The sequence below is a fragment of the Schistocerca americana genome, chromosome 1, assembly GCF_021461395.2.
Source record: "Schistocerca americana isolate TAMUIC-IGC-003095 chromosome 1, iqSchAmer2.1, whole genome shotgun sequence".
Classification (NCBI taxonomy): domain Eukaryota; kingdom Metazoa; phylum Arthropoda; class Insecta; order Orthoptera; family Acrididae; genus Schistocerca; species Schistocerca americana.
This window is the reverse complement of record NC_060119.1, coordinates 1,091,959,209-1,091,975,535: the sequence shown is the minus strand read 5'-3', so window position 1 is coordinate 1,091,975,535 and position 16,327 is coordinate 1,091,959,209. Positions and strand designations below refer to the sequence as shown.

Here is a 16,327-nt window from a genome sequence, read left to right as displayed (position 1 = left end):
TCGCACTTTCTTTTACTTCCCATCCAGGTAGACAAAACAAATTTAGGCATCAGTTTTCTGCAGTCGCTAAAGAGAGTTTCTTTCGAACATATACGTATTCATACTGATCACTGCCCTCAGTCAATAAGTTGGTAAAATATTCCGAGTGTATTTTAAATACCAATTACTGTTTCCAACATAAATAAGTGATACTTGACGCACATTCTGTCCGCAGCATAAAAACTAACTTACAGCTCAACATCCAGACTAAGACTGTACGAGTCGAGACCATAACAAAGACTAAATATCTTTTGGCATGTATGACAAATGATATATTACAGCAACAAGTTCTAGATTCTTCCAGAACAGACAATTGGTCGGATTAGCATTTGTACATAGTTTTCTGCGTCCATGAGTGAACAGTTATAACGAAAACATGCCTCTTGAGATTAGTAAAATTTATAAAATTAAAATATTTGTGTATTATAGTAGAACATTGTTAAATAGAGTTTTGTAGAAACTATGGCATATTCCACATCACCAAAATAAAAACAGTTTATATTTTCTCCATGTGACTGTTTTTCATGAAAAATTGAGCGTGCTTTAAAAAATTATAACAGTTCTTGATTTAATAGATAATGAAATGTTATGAGAAATTTCGTAACTAAAATATTGCAATGTGCGGAATATATGTCACTTAAGATCAAATGAAACAAAAGGGATTTGTAGGATAATTATCTTATTTTAAAGTCAGAAATCAAAATAGTGCCACAAAGTATCACAGAAAAAATTGGAGATGTGTGAAATTTTAACAAGTGTTTCCATACAGTAGACCAATCCCATAGGGTCGCCTACAACTGATATAAGATTCCCGCAATTCTGGTTTCAAATACAACTTACTAACTCGTTCTATGAGTTAATTAGTAATGCAGCTTACAGTTTTTTTTGCTATGTATTGATTACACTATACTTTAGTCTTATTGTAAGCCCCTTTCCGAAATTGCTCCCCTAAATTCATCAGTTTCTTATATATATTTATATATAACCAGAAAATACAATGTCATCATAAAACGAATATAATTCAGGCGTTTTCCATTAACATACATTCCTTCAATTTTCGCAGATTGGGATCTGAAAATTTCTTCTATTGTTGCTAGAGAATTTGAAAATGAGCCTTACGAAAATAAAAGATAATGCCTTCAGTGTGCAAGAAAACGAAAACAAAAACCAAAACAAAAGCAATATGTTCGAAAGCGAATAGCTTTGCAGATCTGTGAAGCTATACTCCGTTGTTGGGTGTTATTCATTACAGTGTTTGACCAGAGTTTGTACTGTAAATTGCTTGTATCTTCCTTCACCTGTTCTCCACGAGCTGTTCGAGATATGACTCAGTCTGTCACGTTCTTTGCAAGGTTTTCCCGATGTCATACAGTGTTTGCGAAGGGATCTTGCGACGATATCCTCAAAGATTCCACTGGTCCCATGTGGGCCAAATCTGGTTCATGTCTGTAGTCCATTCTCTTTGGTTGCTTTCTGCCTCCTTGAGGAACGTGCCGAGCAGTCGGTCTTTCATTATCGCCCTTAAAGATGAATCCATTGCCTAATCGTTGACTATGAGGCTCGGCATTACGCTAAAGGATCCACTCCCGATACTGCGTAGCTCTTGAATTACCTTCTATGGCAGTGATACGTGTTTCATGTTCGTTCATCATAACAGTGCAAAACACGACTGGCCTCTCCTTGATAAGCCAGCGGGACTGCATGTCCGAAACACGCATAGGTCCGCCTCCATACTCTTCAACGACGACCATCTGATGTAAGACAAATCCTGCAACCAAGTCCACTGACCCAGTTTCCATTCCAAGCGTTCACTTGCCAACCCTCTTCTTCCAGCACCACGGTGCTGAGGGGTGTTCGTACTGTTGCTCATAGTGGATACCTATACGCCAAACAGAACGTGTGGAGAGGTTTTCGCACTATCTGGAGTCGACACAGCCAACTACTCTCCCCCGAAGAAGCAGTGAAAGGCACACTTGCATTTTCTTCAGGCTATGTACGAGCCTATATCTTTTAGGTAGAGGTCATCAGCTGATGTAGTTGGCAGCGGGAAATCAATAAGAGGCACATCTCCGATGTTTTGTGTCTCATAAAAGGACTGAATCTTTGGAGAACGTCGAACTACGGTGTACGCCAATTCGGTGGGTGATTCGCTGTGCTGACAAGGTTCCTCTCCGTAAAGTGGCGATTCTCCCAATGAAATGAATTTTCGAAGCATTACATTGGTTAGACGAACTTTTTGTTGCATAGATCCATAGCGAGACGATCCTTAAATATGTAGAATATGTCATAAAACAAGAAAAATGCTTGAATGGATACGCAGTAGTTCATTTGTTAACATCGTATCAGTTTTTGCTGTCAGTACTGTAAAGTTTGTCATTCAATAAATGTATAAATCAGGAATACTATGAATTGTAACAGCTCTGTTAATTCCGATCATGTGATAATGCGAAACTCTTTGACGCTATTTTTGTGGTGCATTTCCAAAACAAATATCGTACAGCGTACAGTAAAAAAAGCTTGAAAAGCAAATGGAATGCAAAAAATAAGCAAGGAAAATCAACTAAAGAAAATGAGCGCATTAATTGAATCTAATGGTTGTAAATATTATGTCGCATGAACGTCTGAAAAACTAGAATTATTTAAATAACTCCCGGACACATATTAATGGTTATCTTACTTAAATTGGAGCTCAAATTATACAGACTATATGCATTAAGTGTTTGATAATGAGAGCACTTCGCAACTTACAACAAACTTTAAGCATAGTTTCAGAGCTTTTCTAAACTTTTTCTCGATTACATGCTTACTGTCAAATATTTAACTGATTTACTCATTTGTAAATTAATCAGACGTTTGAAGCTGTTTTATACATGAGAGTGCGGCACTTGAAAGAATCGGGGGTTTACTGGTTCGTTAAGAATTAGTTGCAAAGGCTTTTGGCGAATTTTCTATGTTACCTGATGATGTCCACTGATGAAATCGTGTCCCTTAGAAAAACATAATTTCAGTACAGTTGTGGTCGGTCATTCTTATTAACATTAATATTGCAAAACTTTCTTCATCTGAGAAATTCCGTTATTAGAAAACAATCGAAAAGCGACAGTCATCAATAAAACAATAGTTTAAAGCCACATCATAGTCCTCTCTGAAATTGTACTAGATCATAATTGTGGCACAGATATGAACATAGAGCTATACACTATTCCTTCAGTATAGCAACAACGTTTGATACATGAAGACGCTTCAATAAGACAGTTTTGTAGATGGGGAAAAAGGTTTTACGCTGTCTGGCATGTTGTATTGTATTAAACTGGGGACATAGAAACGACGGAGAGGCTTCGTCTCCGCCGTAGTCGTCAATGGTTCACAACCCCACAACAGTCTACAGCAGTCTTCTCACCCCACCGCCGCCCCACACCGACTCCAGGGTTATTGTGCGGTTCAACCCCCAGACACCCAGTGGACCCCCCATTCCGCTCCCTCGCCCCCCCCCCCTCCCGGGGAACGTCTCACTCACACCAGACGAGTGTAGCCCCAAATGTTTGCATGGTAGAGTAACTATGGTGTACGTGTACGTGGCAACAGTGTTTGCGCAACAATCGCCGACATAGTGTAAGTGAGGTGGAATAAGGGGAACCAGCCTGCATTCGCCGAGGCAGATGGAAAACCGCCTTAAAAACCATCCACAGACTGGCCGACATGTGAACATGTGTTTTGAAGATGTGGGAAGACAACTGCACATGTCTTCATCATGTTGACATCTTCCCGCAAGATCTACCAAAGTACCGTTAAGTGGATGTTAAGCTTTTCATAAATCTTCTATAGATGGCCTCACTTCCCATCCTGGAGTTCTTTTCTGGCTGTATGCTGGTGTCTGTGATAAACGGTGCTTTCGGGTTTAAGCGTTGTACTTCAATGGCGACCCTGATTTCGGATTTGGATCTGAGCGTGGTTGCGACTTGAGATTACTTAAACAAGTACTGACAATATGCAGGTTTAATTTCGAAGTAACTTCCTTACGGGGAATAGGACCTGCAACCGCTTGAAACAGTCTGAATAATAACAGCCGTATTGAGCGATATTTGGTGAATTAGAACATCCCTTTATTTTGCTTTTATTACTCCACAGTAGGCATTTTGAACTGATAGTATACTATTACCCATCAACATGTACAAACTTATGTTGCTATCCAAGCATTTACCCAATAACACAATGTATCAATGTAAGAGGACGCCCGTACTTTACAATTAAAGACATGACACCAAGTGTTTTTTGAACACCAGTTGTGTAGCATACCACTTACAAGAGTGTAAAGAGGTGCAGCAACACCTCACCGACAGTTGGTGAGAGATTAGTTCAGTTCTGATGAGTTCTAATTTAAAATGATGTAAAATGACTGCGAAACTGAGCAGCAACGAATTCAAAATAAAGAAATGTTTTTAGGGAAGTTCAGTGCCATACCCTGATTACGTTAAATTTAACACATTTCTATCTGATTTTCTCAGTAACGATCCAAGGTAATACATTCACTGATATACTATCAAGTATCTATCTTTGTTAGGAATCAAGAAATGAATTTTTAATGGAGGTCTTAAAAATATGTAATTTCAAAAAAAATAGTTTTTATGATCAAACTAATGTTTCTATCTGTACCATTGTATTTCCACGCAAAGACAATACCGCTGTCAATAAGAGGTAAAAATTTCATAGCTTTAGCTTAAGTAGCTTCTGAGATAACGGGGAACATCTGCAAAAAATATTTTTTTCAGAATTCGCACTTGGAAGTCGAAGGAAAGGAAAACTCACTATTGTATGAAGAGAGAGCCTAAAACCCTCCAGTTCTGTAATTTTTATCATCTTGAGTATCAACCAGACGCAGTCTCCTTCTCAGCCAGAGGTATTTTGTAGCTTCTGTTGTATTTTTGACCATAATTTCTGCTTTGGAGACTCGATGTCTAGCCAGTTCTTGTATAATTGCTTCTGTATTATGGCCAAACTTAATTTAGAATTGCTTCAGAACCTTGATTATGTCTGAATTTCTATCACTGAAGGTGATCCCAGTATCGTTGACCACAGTTTTTTGTGTTTTCAACTCCATAAATACGTTTTTGTGCACCCTGGTCCATACAACGTTAACGAAAGACTCATTTACATTTTGAGTTTTTCCTTGAGGAATTTATTCAGATGATCTGGATGTGTAGATCTCTGTATATAGGACTTTACTGCTGCGCCAACAGTTTCTGGGACGATTTTTTCCATTGGTGTATTCGGTTTCTGCAGCCATAGCTTTGCGGTATTCACACCAGTCAACTGACCCAAGTTATGTAGTGTCAGCTTCTCATCACTTGGAGTCTTGTGGGAAAACATTGCCCACACTGTCATTCTCGTTCTTTCCAGGTTCTTTATATTCTTTCTAATGGCTTGGCGATAGTATTCACTTAGCTGATTGATTGTTTCGTCAGTCAAAAGTCCTCTAACTGTCTCGCCATTTTCAACCTTTTTGCTGGTCGGGCACACATTCATCTCTGCACATGACAGACGCATTCCTACTTTTGCGGTCTTAGGACATCATAGCCCCTGTAGCCAATTATTGATTCGAATGAATTATAGTCACAATCATCACTGAATTTATCATAGCGACACCGATTTGTTCTTGAGAGCGCTAAAACCTCTTCACAGCTGAGGTATTTTCCAGTTCTCCACTGGATCCATCATATGTTTTCTGATTGTTGTGTTCATGCAGTTGTTTGTTTTCATTATTGGTACCCACTTTTGTGATCCATGGTAATGTTTTGACAATACTTCGACATCCAGCACCTTCCTGATATCAGTACTTATTGTAGCTCAACAAGAATGCTTAAATTAATGGATTCTTTCCTGCCATGATCCGTCAAATTGTATGCAGTTATTTCCACCATTTTCTCCAGCTGCTTCCATTGTTGTAAATTTCATTAATTCTTTTACAGTTACTTTTACTGTTTCCCCTAAGGCCTTTGTATATCTTGAAACATTCGTAGGAGGCATGACAGATTCTTAACATCACATAAAGCTTTTCCTGCTCTAGGTCCTTTACCAATGCATCTCAGCCCACAGAAATATTGATGATCGTCTCAAAAAGATTATTGTTTTTATATTTTTCAGTTTTTATATTTTTTCAGTTGCCCAGAGTTCTTTCTCACTGTCACATCTCGAACTATAGACTTCATTACTGTTCACAAGCTTCTTCTTCGAAGCACTTGGTGATGAAGAACCCTGTTCAATGTTACTTGCCCTAACCTCATTCTCTGAATGTAAACTTCCAGCAGGACATGTTCTGTAAAATCTATTTCTCTTGCTTCTTCTCTTTTTTTCCTTTGGTGGAGTCAGATCAAAGTGAGAAACGCCATTCAGTGGGCAACGCGTCAAAATACACACTACAAATGGTGTAATGTGCCTAACAGAACGCAGATGATACCATGCATTATACAACAAGAAGGAAGAGATATCTACCAACCATTGTAGCAGCAGGATGTTCACTACAAATCGACATATATAGCCGCCTTCTAGAGCAAACAGTTTCCGAGATATCTTGTTCTAACTGAACAAGTGCTCATGGGACCTGTATAAATTACTTTAGCTGTAAATTATTTCAAAATACCTTTTTCAGGGTCATCCAAAATCAGCGACACATGAATTAGATTAAAGAGAAAACTCCAAATAAAAGTTTTCAATAAAAAAATAAAAATCGACATTTTACAGCCACACTAATTTTTCACTTCCCTTAATCCACCGAATGCCAGTATGGCAGAAATTGTTCGCACAGTTTTCATAAATCAAGTAAACGCACATCACTGGAGTCGAATGTACACAACCCAACCATCAATGGGTCTCTGTGCAAACCGCTGTAGCTTGATGATTATAATGGTTAAATCACAATCATTGAAAACTATGACTACTAACAATTTGTGATGGTTTCAACCTTGTTACCTGCCATTTGTCACAACCCGTTAATCTCCAAAATCAGGCACTACTGTTTGGAAGCTCTTTTCCCACTGAGGAATATATTCGTGGCAAATCGTAGATGCGTGCACTTACCTTTACTAAGGTGATAAGCTCTTTTCACTGGGGTACTGGCATTGTGATGATGACGTCTACTTTGACATAATCCCGATATTAACAAATTGAGAGGTTAGTTTTTCAGCAAACAGACCACTTTTTTAGTGGTCCGTTGTTGTTCTAACCATTCTCGGTATTTGATAGTTGGAAACAGACCTGTGATATCGTCCAGAGATCGTGGTGCAACACCAAAGTCTGCAACGCACATCGATACCAAAGACGTAAGCGAGGTCTCACCGTAACCCGCAACGAGGGATAGGAGACACACCTGAAGACTGTGCCTCTCTCACAGCACAGTAGCACTCTCTCACGGAGGCCAATATAGCATGGAACGGCTCTATACAGTTCATGACCTCAGCTGAAGCAGCCAACATAATCGAGTAGGACTAACATGTTGTTAAAAATCTCAGATTTATTCATTTTATTTATTTATTTAATTATTGTTCCGTGGGACCAAATTAAGGAGAAGTCTCCATGGTCATGGAAGGAGTCAATACATGAAATTATAACACGATATTAGAAACAGATAAAATGAAATATAAAAAGAAACATATTCAGGTGACAAGTAGTAAGTTTAAATAAAGAAAATCAACAATGTAACACTGGAATTTGCTTAATTTTTTAGCTCTTCCAGGAGCTCCTCGGCAGAATAGAAGGAGTGAGCCATGAGGAAACTCTTCAGTTTAGACTTAAAAGAGTTTGGGCTACTGCTAAGATTTTTGAGGTCTTGTGGTAGCTTATTGAAAATGGATGCAGCAGAATACTGCACTCCTTCCTGCACAAGAGTCAAGGAAGTGCATTCCACATGCAGCTTGGATTTCTGCCTAGTATTAACTGAGTGAAAGCTGCTAACTCTTGGGAATAGGCTAATATTGCTAACAACAAACGACATTAAAGAAAATATATACTGTGAGGGCAATGTCAGAATTCCCGGACTATTGAATAGGGGTCGACAAGAGGTTCTCGAGCTTACACCACATATAGCTCGAACAGCCCGTTTTTGAACCAAAAATACCCTTTTTGAATCAGAAGAATTACCCCAAAAAATAATACCATACGACATACGCGTATGAAAATATGCGAAGTAGACTACTTTTCGTGTTGAAGTGTCACTTATTTCAGATACTGTTCTAATGGTAAATAAAGCAGCATTTAGTTTCTGAACAAGATCCTGGGCATGGGCTTTCCACAACAGCTTACTATCTGTCCGAACACCTAGGAACTTGAACTGTTCCGTCTCGCTTATAATATGCCCATTCTGTCTGATCAAAATATCGGTTCTTGTTGAATTGTCAGTTAGAAACTGTAAAAACTGAGTCTTACTGTGATTTAGCATCAAATTATTTTCCACAATTCACGAACTTATTTCATGAACTACATTATTTGATACTGTTTCAATATTACACACAAGATCCTTCACTATCAAGCTGGTGTCATTAGCAAACAGAAATATTTTTTAAACACCTGTAATACTAAAAGGCATATCATTTATATAAATAAGAAATAGCAGTGGCCCCAGCGCCGACCCTTGGGGAATGCCCCACTTAACAGTGCCCCATTGGGACTGAACATCACTACCACTCTCAATATTGCGGAGAATTACCTTCTGCTTTCTGTTCTTAAAGTAAGAGGCGAACCAATTGTAAGCTACTCCGCTTACTCCATAATGGTCCAACTTCTGCAGTAATATTTTGTGGTCAACACAGTCAAAAGCCTTCGTTAAATCAAATAAAACACTTAGCGTTCGCTACCTTTCATTTAATCCGTCCAAAACCTCACAGAGGCAAGAGAATATAGCATTTTCAGTTGTTAAATCATTTCTAAAACCAAACTGAACATTTGACAGCAAATTATGTGAATTTAAATGCTCCAGTAACCTTGTATATACAAACCTTCTCGATAACTTTAGCAAACACCGATGGCATGGAAATAGGTCTAAAATTGTCAACATTATCAATGTCTCCCTTTTTATAAAGTGGCTTCACTACCGAGTACTTTAATCGGTCAGGAAACCGACCACTCCTAAAGGAAAAGTTACAGATATGGCTAAGTACTGGGCTAACATACATAGAACAATACTTCAGTATTCTGCTAGATACCCCGTCATATCCATGAGTGTTCTTGGTCTTTAGTGATTTAATTATTAACTCAATCTCCTTCTTGTCAGTATCATGGAGGAGCATTTCAGGTAACAGTCTCGAAACACTTTTTTCTAAGAGCGCTATATGATTCCCTGTTGGGACTAGGTTTCTATTTAGTTCACCTGCTATATTCATAAAGTGATTATTAAATACTGTACATATATGCGACTTATCAGTAACACAGACATTCCCACTACGCACTGATTCTATATCCTCGACCTGTCTCTGCAGACCAGCCACTTGCTTTACGACTGACCATATGGTTTTAATTTTATCCTGAGACTTAGCTGTTCTATCTGGCTACCACATACTTTTTGCCTTCCTAATAACATTTTTAAGCATCTTACAATACTGTTTGTAAAGGGCTGCTGCATTTAGATTTTGACTGTTTCTAACGTTCTGATATAATTGCCACTTTGTTCTGCAAGATATTCTTATCCCTCTAGTCAGCCACCCAGGCTGCCTGTTTGTGCTAGTACCCTGTTTTGAACGTTCTAACGGAAAGCAACTTTCAAAGAGCACGAAAAAAGTCTTGAGAAAAGCATTATATTTATCGTCTACTGTATCAGCGCTATAAACATCTTGCCACTCTTGTTCCTTGATAAGGTTTACAAAAGTCTCTACAGCAACTGGATCAGCTTTCCTAAACAGCTGATGACTATATTTAACACGTGTTGCAGCACAAAAATCTTTTAGAGTTAAAATTTGTGCATCATGATCTGAAAGGCCATTCACCTTTTTGCTAACAGAATGCCCTTCTAGTAATGAGGAATGAACAAAAATGTTGTCTATGGTTGTTCTACTCTTCCCTTGCACTCTCGTTGGAAAGAATACGGTTTGCATAAGATTATATGAATTAAGGAGGTCTACCAGCATCCTCTTCCTTGCACAATTAATATTGAAGTCACCACATATAACTAACTTTTTGCATTTCCTATAAAGTGAACCAAGAACCTCCTCTAGCTTTAGCAAAAATGTTGTGAAATCGGAGTCTGGGGATCTATAAATAACAACAGTTAGAAGTTTAGCTCCGTTAAATTTAACCACACCTGCACAACCTTCAAACACCTTTTCAGTGCAGTACTTTGAAACATCAATTGACTCAAATGGGATGCCGTTTTTCTCATACATAGCTACTCCCCCACACCGCAAAGAGCTCCTAGAAAAGCTGCCAGCCAACCTGTATCCTGGTAAAGGAAGCCTCTGAATTATTTCCTTATTTAAGAAGTGTTCAGATATACCAATAATTTCAGAGTCAACATCTATAAGCAGTTCACTAACTTTATCTCTAATACCTTGTATATTTTGATGAAATATACTAATTCCCTCATTACTCGGATACCTAAGCTTTGTCAAAAGTGGTTCCTTTGTTAGAGAGACTTCCCTTAAGCAGGAATACCTATCAGCTGACTTCAATCTAAAAAAGGTGAAGCTCTAACACCCACTACTACAGGAATTTTTCCATGAGTGGTCCCACCAACCCCACCTATGCTGTCACCTATAAGCTTTGCCAACCTCCCCTTCCCATACCTGTTGAGGTGCAGGTCATGTCTAGTGAAACCCGTCCTGCTGACAGACTCCACCGACACCACCGAAATGTGACCCTTGCTTTCTGTCATCAGCGCACCCCCAAGTCTCATGTTATTACGCCTGACGGCTGTGTTAAGATGAGGTCGATCGTGACGCTGAAACAGTTCCACGAAATGCACATTCGTGTTGTCAGTCTGAGTGGCTATCTTTTCCAGGTCACCATCTATGTCATACTCCCCATCCCTATCAATACTATTACCAGCCCCACCCACAATCACTACCTGATCCTCTTTGGTAAAATCCCTACATAACCCCCCTATGTTAACAGTCACCTGAGCCAATCCTGCATTAGGCTTCACAATGCTGGTGACCTGGTACTCACTCCCCAGCACTTCCTGCAACTGCTGGCCTACACCTCTGCCATGAGAACTATCTAACAGCAGAACCTTCTTCTTCCTCTTCGACTTTGCAACTGTTCTAGGCAAAGTAACTACTGAGGTCTGTTGCATACTTCCTACATCTACAGCTACTAGAGATTCCTCTCCACTAGACTCTGACAGTTGGTCATATCTATTGTAAACACCAATAGTAAAACTATCTGAAAATCTTCTTCTCCTACCAGATCTCTTGCCAACAGCCAGCTCCCATTCCCCAACCCCCTTCTCCCTCCTCATCCTATCTAGCTCCTCTTGTGCGTTTTTCAACTGCACCTGAAGGGCACAGATCTTACGCTCCTGCTCCTCTATCAACTTACTCTTGCTACATAACCTGCAGTTCCAGGAGAGGATCTCACCAGAATGCCCACTGGCTTCCCCACTGCATTCCCCCCAGTGAAATACTTCGAACATGTACTTTTGTAAATAATGTGTAAATATTTAACACTGTACTTAAAGAGAAGAGTTTTCTAATAAGTGCACCAAGTGATGCTTTAAGGGGGGGGTGGGGGGGAGGACGTGAAACGGGCCGACTTGGAGCAGGAGAGTCAGCACAGGACATTTTAATTTCTATTGTCCATACGATTACAAATAAATTCATAAAACTTTGTCATCATGACCAGAAAGGATTGAGGACTCACACTCAACGCAGCGTAAGTTCAAAAACGTAGCAAAATACCTTCTTTTTACATGTAAAATTTCATCATTTTTTCACTTATTACTGGCTGCATTTGTTGCTATAGGTACACTTTTCTTCCTAAGTAAGAGAGATTCTTCGATGAATTTTTCATAGCCTACAAACAGTAGTTACAGGTGTATGAAACTCTAGAATTTTCCAAATGTATCAAAAAACTGTGGAAAAAATGAGATAATTAACTATAAACCTTGAGTTTTTTATAAACATGAAGTTTAAAATGTAACAGTTCATTCATTTTTTCATAAATTAAATAACTTCTAGAGTTTCATACACCTGTAACTATGGTTTGTATGCTGTGCAAAAGTCATCGAAGAATCTCTCTTACTTAGGAAGAAATATGTACCTATAGCAACAAATGCAGCCGGTAGTAAGTGAAAAAATGATGAAATTTCACATGTAAAAAAATGTGTTTTGTTACGTTTTTGAGCTTCCACTGCTATGAGTATGAGTCCTGAATCCTTCCCGGTCATGCTGTTAAAGTTTTATGAATCTATTTGTAAAAGTATAGACAGTGGAAATTAAAATGTCCTGTGGTGCCTCTCCTGCTCCAAGTCGGCCCGTTTGACGTCCTACCCCCCTTAACGGATAATGAAAGTTGTAAGTTATCAAGTAATCCTGCGGTAAAGGGCTGTATCAAGTTAATGAAATCTTTTTGTCATTCATGTAATAAAGTGAACTAATATTTCATATGTTGTTCATATGAGTCATCTCCCAGAGCAATCAAAGAACAGCACTTACGGCTGGACATTGTAGTTTCGTCAGGTCAATGGCATGGTTCGAATAGCTCTGAGCACTATGGGACTCAACTTCTGAGGTCATCAGTCCACTAGAACTTAGAACTACTTAAACTTAACCAACCTAAGGACATCACACACATCCATGCTCGACGCAGGATTCGAACCTGCGATCGTAGCGGTCGCGCAGTTCCAGACAGTAGCCCCTAGAACCGCTCGGCCATCCTGGCCGGCTCGTCAGGTCATATCAATTCGTTGACAAACACCTTCTACTTCTACATCTACATTTATACTCCGCAAGTGACCCAGCGGTGTGTGGCGAAGGGCACTTTGCGTGCCACTGTCATTACCTCCATTTCCTGTTCCAGTCGCGTATGGTTTGCGGGAAGAACGACTGCCGGAAAGCCTCCGTGCGCGCTCGAATCTCTCTGATTTTACATTCGTGATCTCCTCGGGAAGCAATATATTTCATACACGCACACCTTCCCCCAATATAGCTTCATTCTTTTGTGAGCTTGATGATACATCAAAGATTTTGTGAACAAACTTCATATCCGAACCTTGCCACACTTCGAAGAAGGATAAGTGGAGCTATCCAAAGTACTCAAGTTGTTATACTGAAACGCCTCTGGGCGGAAGTATGGTGCCAGCTCTGACGGCACCTTGAGTAAAAGGCACTGACATTTATGAATAAAACTAGTTCTTCTGTTAATAGGGAATACTACGTGAATTTGCACAGGTACGTACCTTACAGTTACAGGTTGAAAAGGTAAAAGGACTCTCATGTAACACACACATTTTAGACTAACACAGATCAGAGGAAACTGGCACGTAGGTTGGCATTAGTGTCTTAGCGAAAATACAGATTTTTACTGTATAGCTTTCAAAATAATATACGAAATACGTTCCTCTGTAAGCAAAAGAAAGCATTATTTCCGGGCCCCGAGCTGTAGCGTCACAGCTAGGTACCGATAGCGCAAATACTGCGAAATACTGTTGACATTTGTTATACACAGTGGCTAACATGACACTGACAGTTGGGGAAGGACCGGTTCCCTCTGGCATATTTACATGTGATAATGGGCAGCCCGAGGAAGCGCAGACGACAGGTGCGCACACTGACAGATGTAGTGCACATATTTTGTCGCCTGTTGGTATATCTCGTTTGCCTACGGCAAATGATAATGAGCCTTTCCAAACTTCCGGTGCCGGCCAGAGGCCTCCGGAGCCACTTTCTGTCACTCACCTGTAACTTCGCTGACGGGGTTTGCCAGTTCTGCGCTGCACGAGACCGGAACGAAGGCGGCAGAGAGACTTTATACCAGTTGACTGCTACCTTGGCCGTGCAGTATTCAGGGCGATGAATGCAAGGAGCGACGCGAAGAAAAGAAAGCATGTAGTTTAATCTTCAGTGGAATCCCCGATAAGCCTCGTAGCCACGCGACGAATACGTAAACAGTCCACTCGACTGTATTTCTACGTCGCTCAATATTCCTTTCACTTCAGTGCGCACACTAACCCTAGATTGTGGGCGGAAGACAGACCGCACTTTACCGTTCAGTAGTGACGATACTGGTCGCAAAAAACTAGTTCCTTCATGAATACGACGGGAGGACGCAACAATTGTCGAAGAAAATTAAGGCTTTCTTTGAGCACACTTCGCAAACATACTGTTTGATCAGTGCTATCTGAGGCATGAGTATCTTTTAAATATATAAAAGAAAATGTCCTGGTGGATTCACTGACTCATCATCGCCCAGCCCAAACCCGTAAGAACATAAATTTAATATTTGGAGAGTTTGTTTATCTTATACTGTACACACCGTTTAAGAGTGGATTTTTCGAAATTCAGCCGCTAAGAACGTAAAACAGGAGACAAGATGTTTTATAAAGATGTTTAGTTATGAAAGCATTTTAAAGCTAAATCTACGAAAATTTGTATTTGGCTGTATTTGGCCACTCGGTTGGAAATAAAAGAATACATGTTTCGGTGTTTTTACATGTTGAAGCCTTAAGGGGGTGAAGTAAGAGTAGGAGATGAACTTTTTATGGAAATATTTCATTATGAAAGCAGTTTGGAAACTAAATTTATGAAAATTTGTATTTTGCTTCTCGGTTAGATACATAAAAATATATGTTTCTGTGTTTCCGGGAATACAGTCCCCAAAGGGGTGAAATAGAAAAACTCAAATGGCGCTGAGCACTATGGGGCTTAACATCTGAGGTCATCAGTCCCCTAGACTTAGAACTACTTAAACCTAACTAACCTGAGGACATCACACACACCCATGCCCTAGGCAGGATTCGAACCTGCGACCGTAGCAGCAGCGCGGTTCCGGACTGAGGCGCCTAGAATCGCTCGGCCACAAAGGCCGGCGGTGAAATAAGGGATGGAAATTTTTATGAAAATATTTCATTACATTAAAACATTGTTAAACCTAAGTCTACGGAAATTGGTATTTGACTTCTCGTTTAGAAACAAAGAAATAAGTGTTAGGGGATGAAAGTTTTATGGATGTAACATCACAAGAAATCAAAAGGCCGAATTGACAAAACCCTCCGACTCCAGCTACCAGAATCGCTTTTTGGTCAGAAGTACGTTCGGAAAAGACTATGGTTCTATGGACTTAATTAGTTTGAAAGGTTCAGAAAGTGTTGCAATTTGTAAACTAAATCAAACAAATCTATTTAACAGTCACCATGACAAAAAGACATGGTCAGAATTACAGAAAAAAGAAAGGGATCTTTAATACATTAATTTTTCACCAGGCCTAATATAAGTTTATAAAACTACGTAAATGCAAGCGAAGCAGCGATCGCTAAGTTGTATGTGACCTGGCAGAGGTGGTATCGCCCAAAGTGTCCTTCGTTTGGTTTCCTCAAACCTAACAAACATACCTTTTGCTCACCTAGCTTAAATTTATCACTTCCGAAAAAGGGTCATTTTAACTGGTAATAAACATTTCAACAAGTTGGAACTGACAGACCCACGGATGTCTGTGTATTATCACATTTAGCTCTTGCAAGTGTTTGAATTCGCTACCTTCAATGCCAATCAACTCTTCTATTTCAAGGTGTTTGCTTTCCATATTTTGGGAGGAGGTAGTATGGACCAAAATAAGAAAAAGAGTCTAGTAAACATGGGTTCTAAAATGCATACCTTAACAGCTATGTGCACTTGTTCTGTAGAAGATATGTATTTCACACAAGCGAAGGTGAACAACTGCTGGTAACTCATAAAGTATGCATTTTTAGATGATCTTTACTGGAAGTTATACTACCTCTTCCAAAATATGTAAATCAAAGTCCTTGCAGTAGAAGAGATCAGTTTCATAGTATCGAAGATGAACAAGACATGCGTATTGGAGCCCATTTTTACTAGACTTTTTCCTTTGTTTTGGAGTAAGCAACCAATCCCTAACACATGACTTTTTATTGGGACACCCTGGTGTAACAGGTGTAAGTGCAAGATCTTTCTGTTCGTGATTGAGGACTGTGTACTGAACAACATTATAAGAGGCTATACAGTTATTACAAATCGTGTGTTTTTAGGTTGGATTGTACCTCCAAGAATATTGATGCAGATTTTTCCGCTGGGCTGTAGGTAAAGTGTTGAATCGTGGACACCTGAGTGCAAAACGGCTGCTCTATACTGGC

General features: G+C 39.5%; 1 protein-coding gene across 1 annotated transcript in view; it reads right to left on the bottom strand.

Annotated features, from left to right (window-relative positions):
* The window catches only part of LOC124550606, a 96,470-nt gene extending 82,468 nt beyond the window's left edge, over window positions 1–14,002 (bottom strand). Inside the window, exon 1 of the mRNA XM_047125328.1 lies at window positions 13,917–14,002. The gene's annotated coding sequence lies outside the window, so the exon portion shown is untranslated. The remainder of the gene's footprint in view (window positions 1–13,916) is intronic.
* Window positions 14,003–16,327: the final 2,325 nt, after the last annotated feature.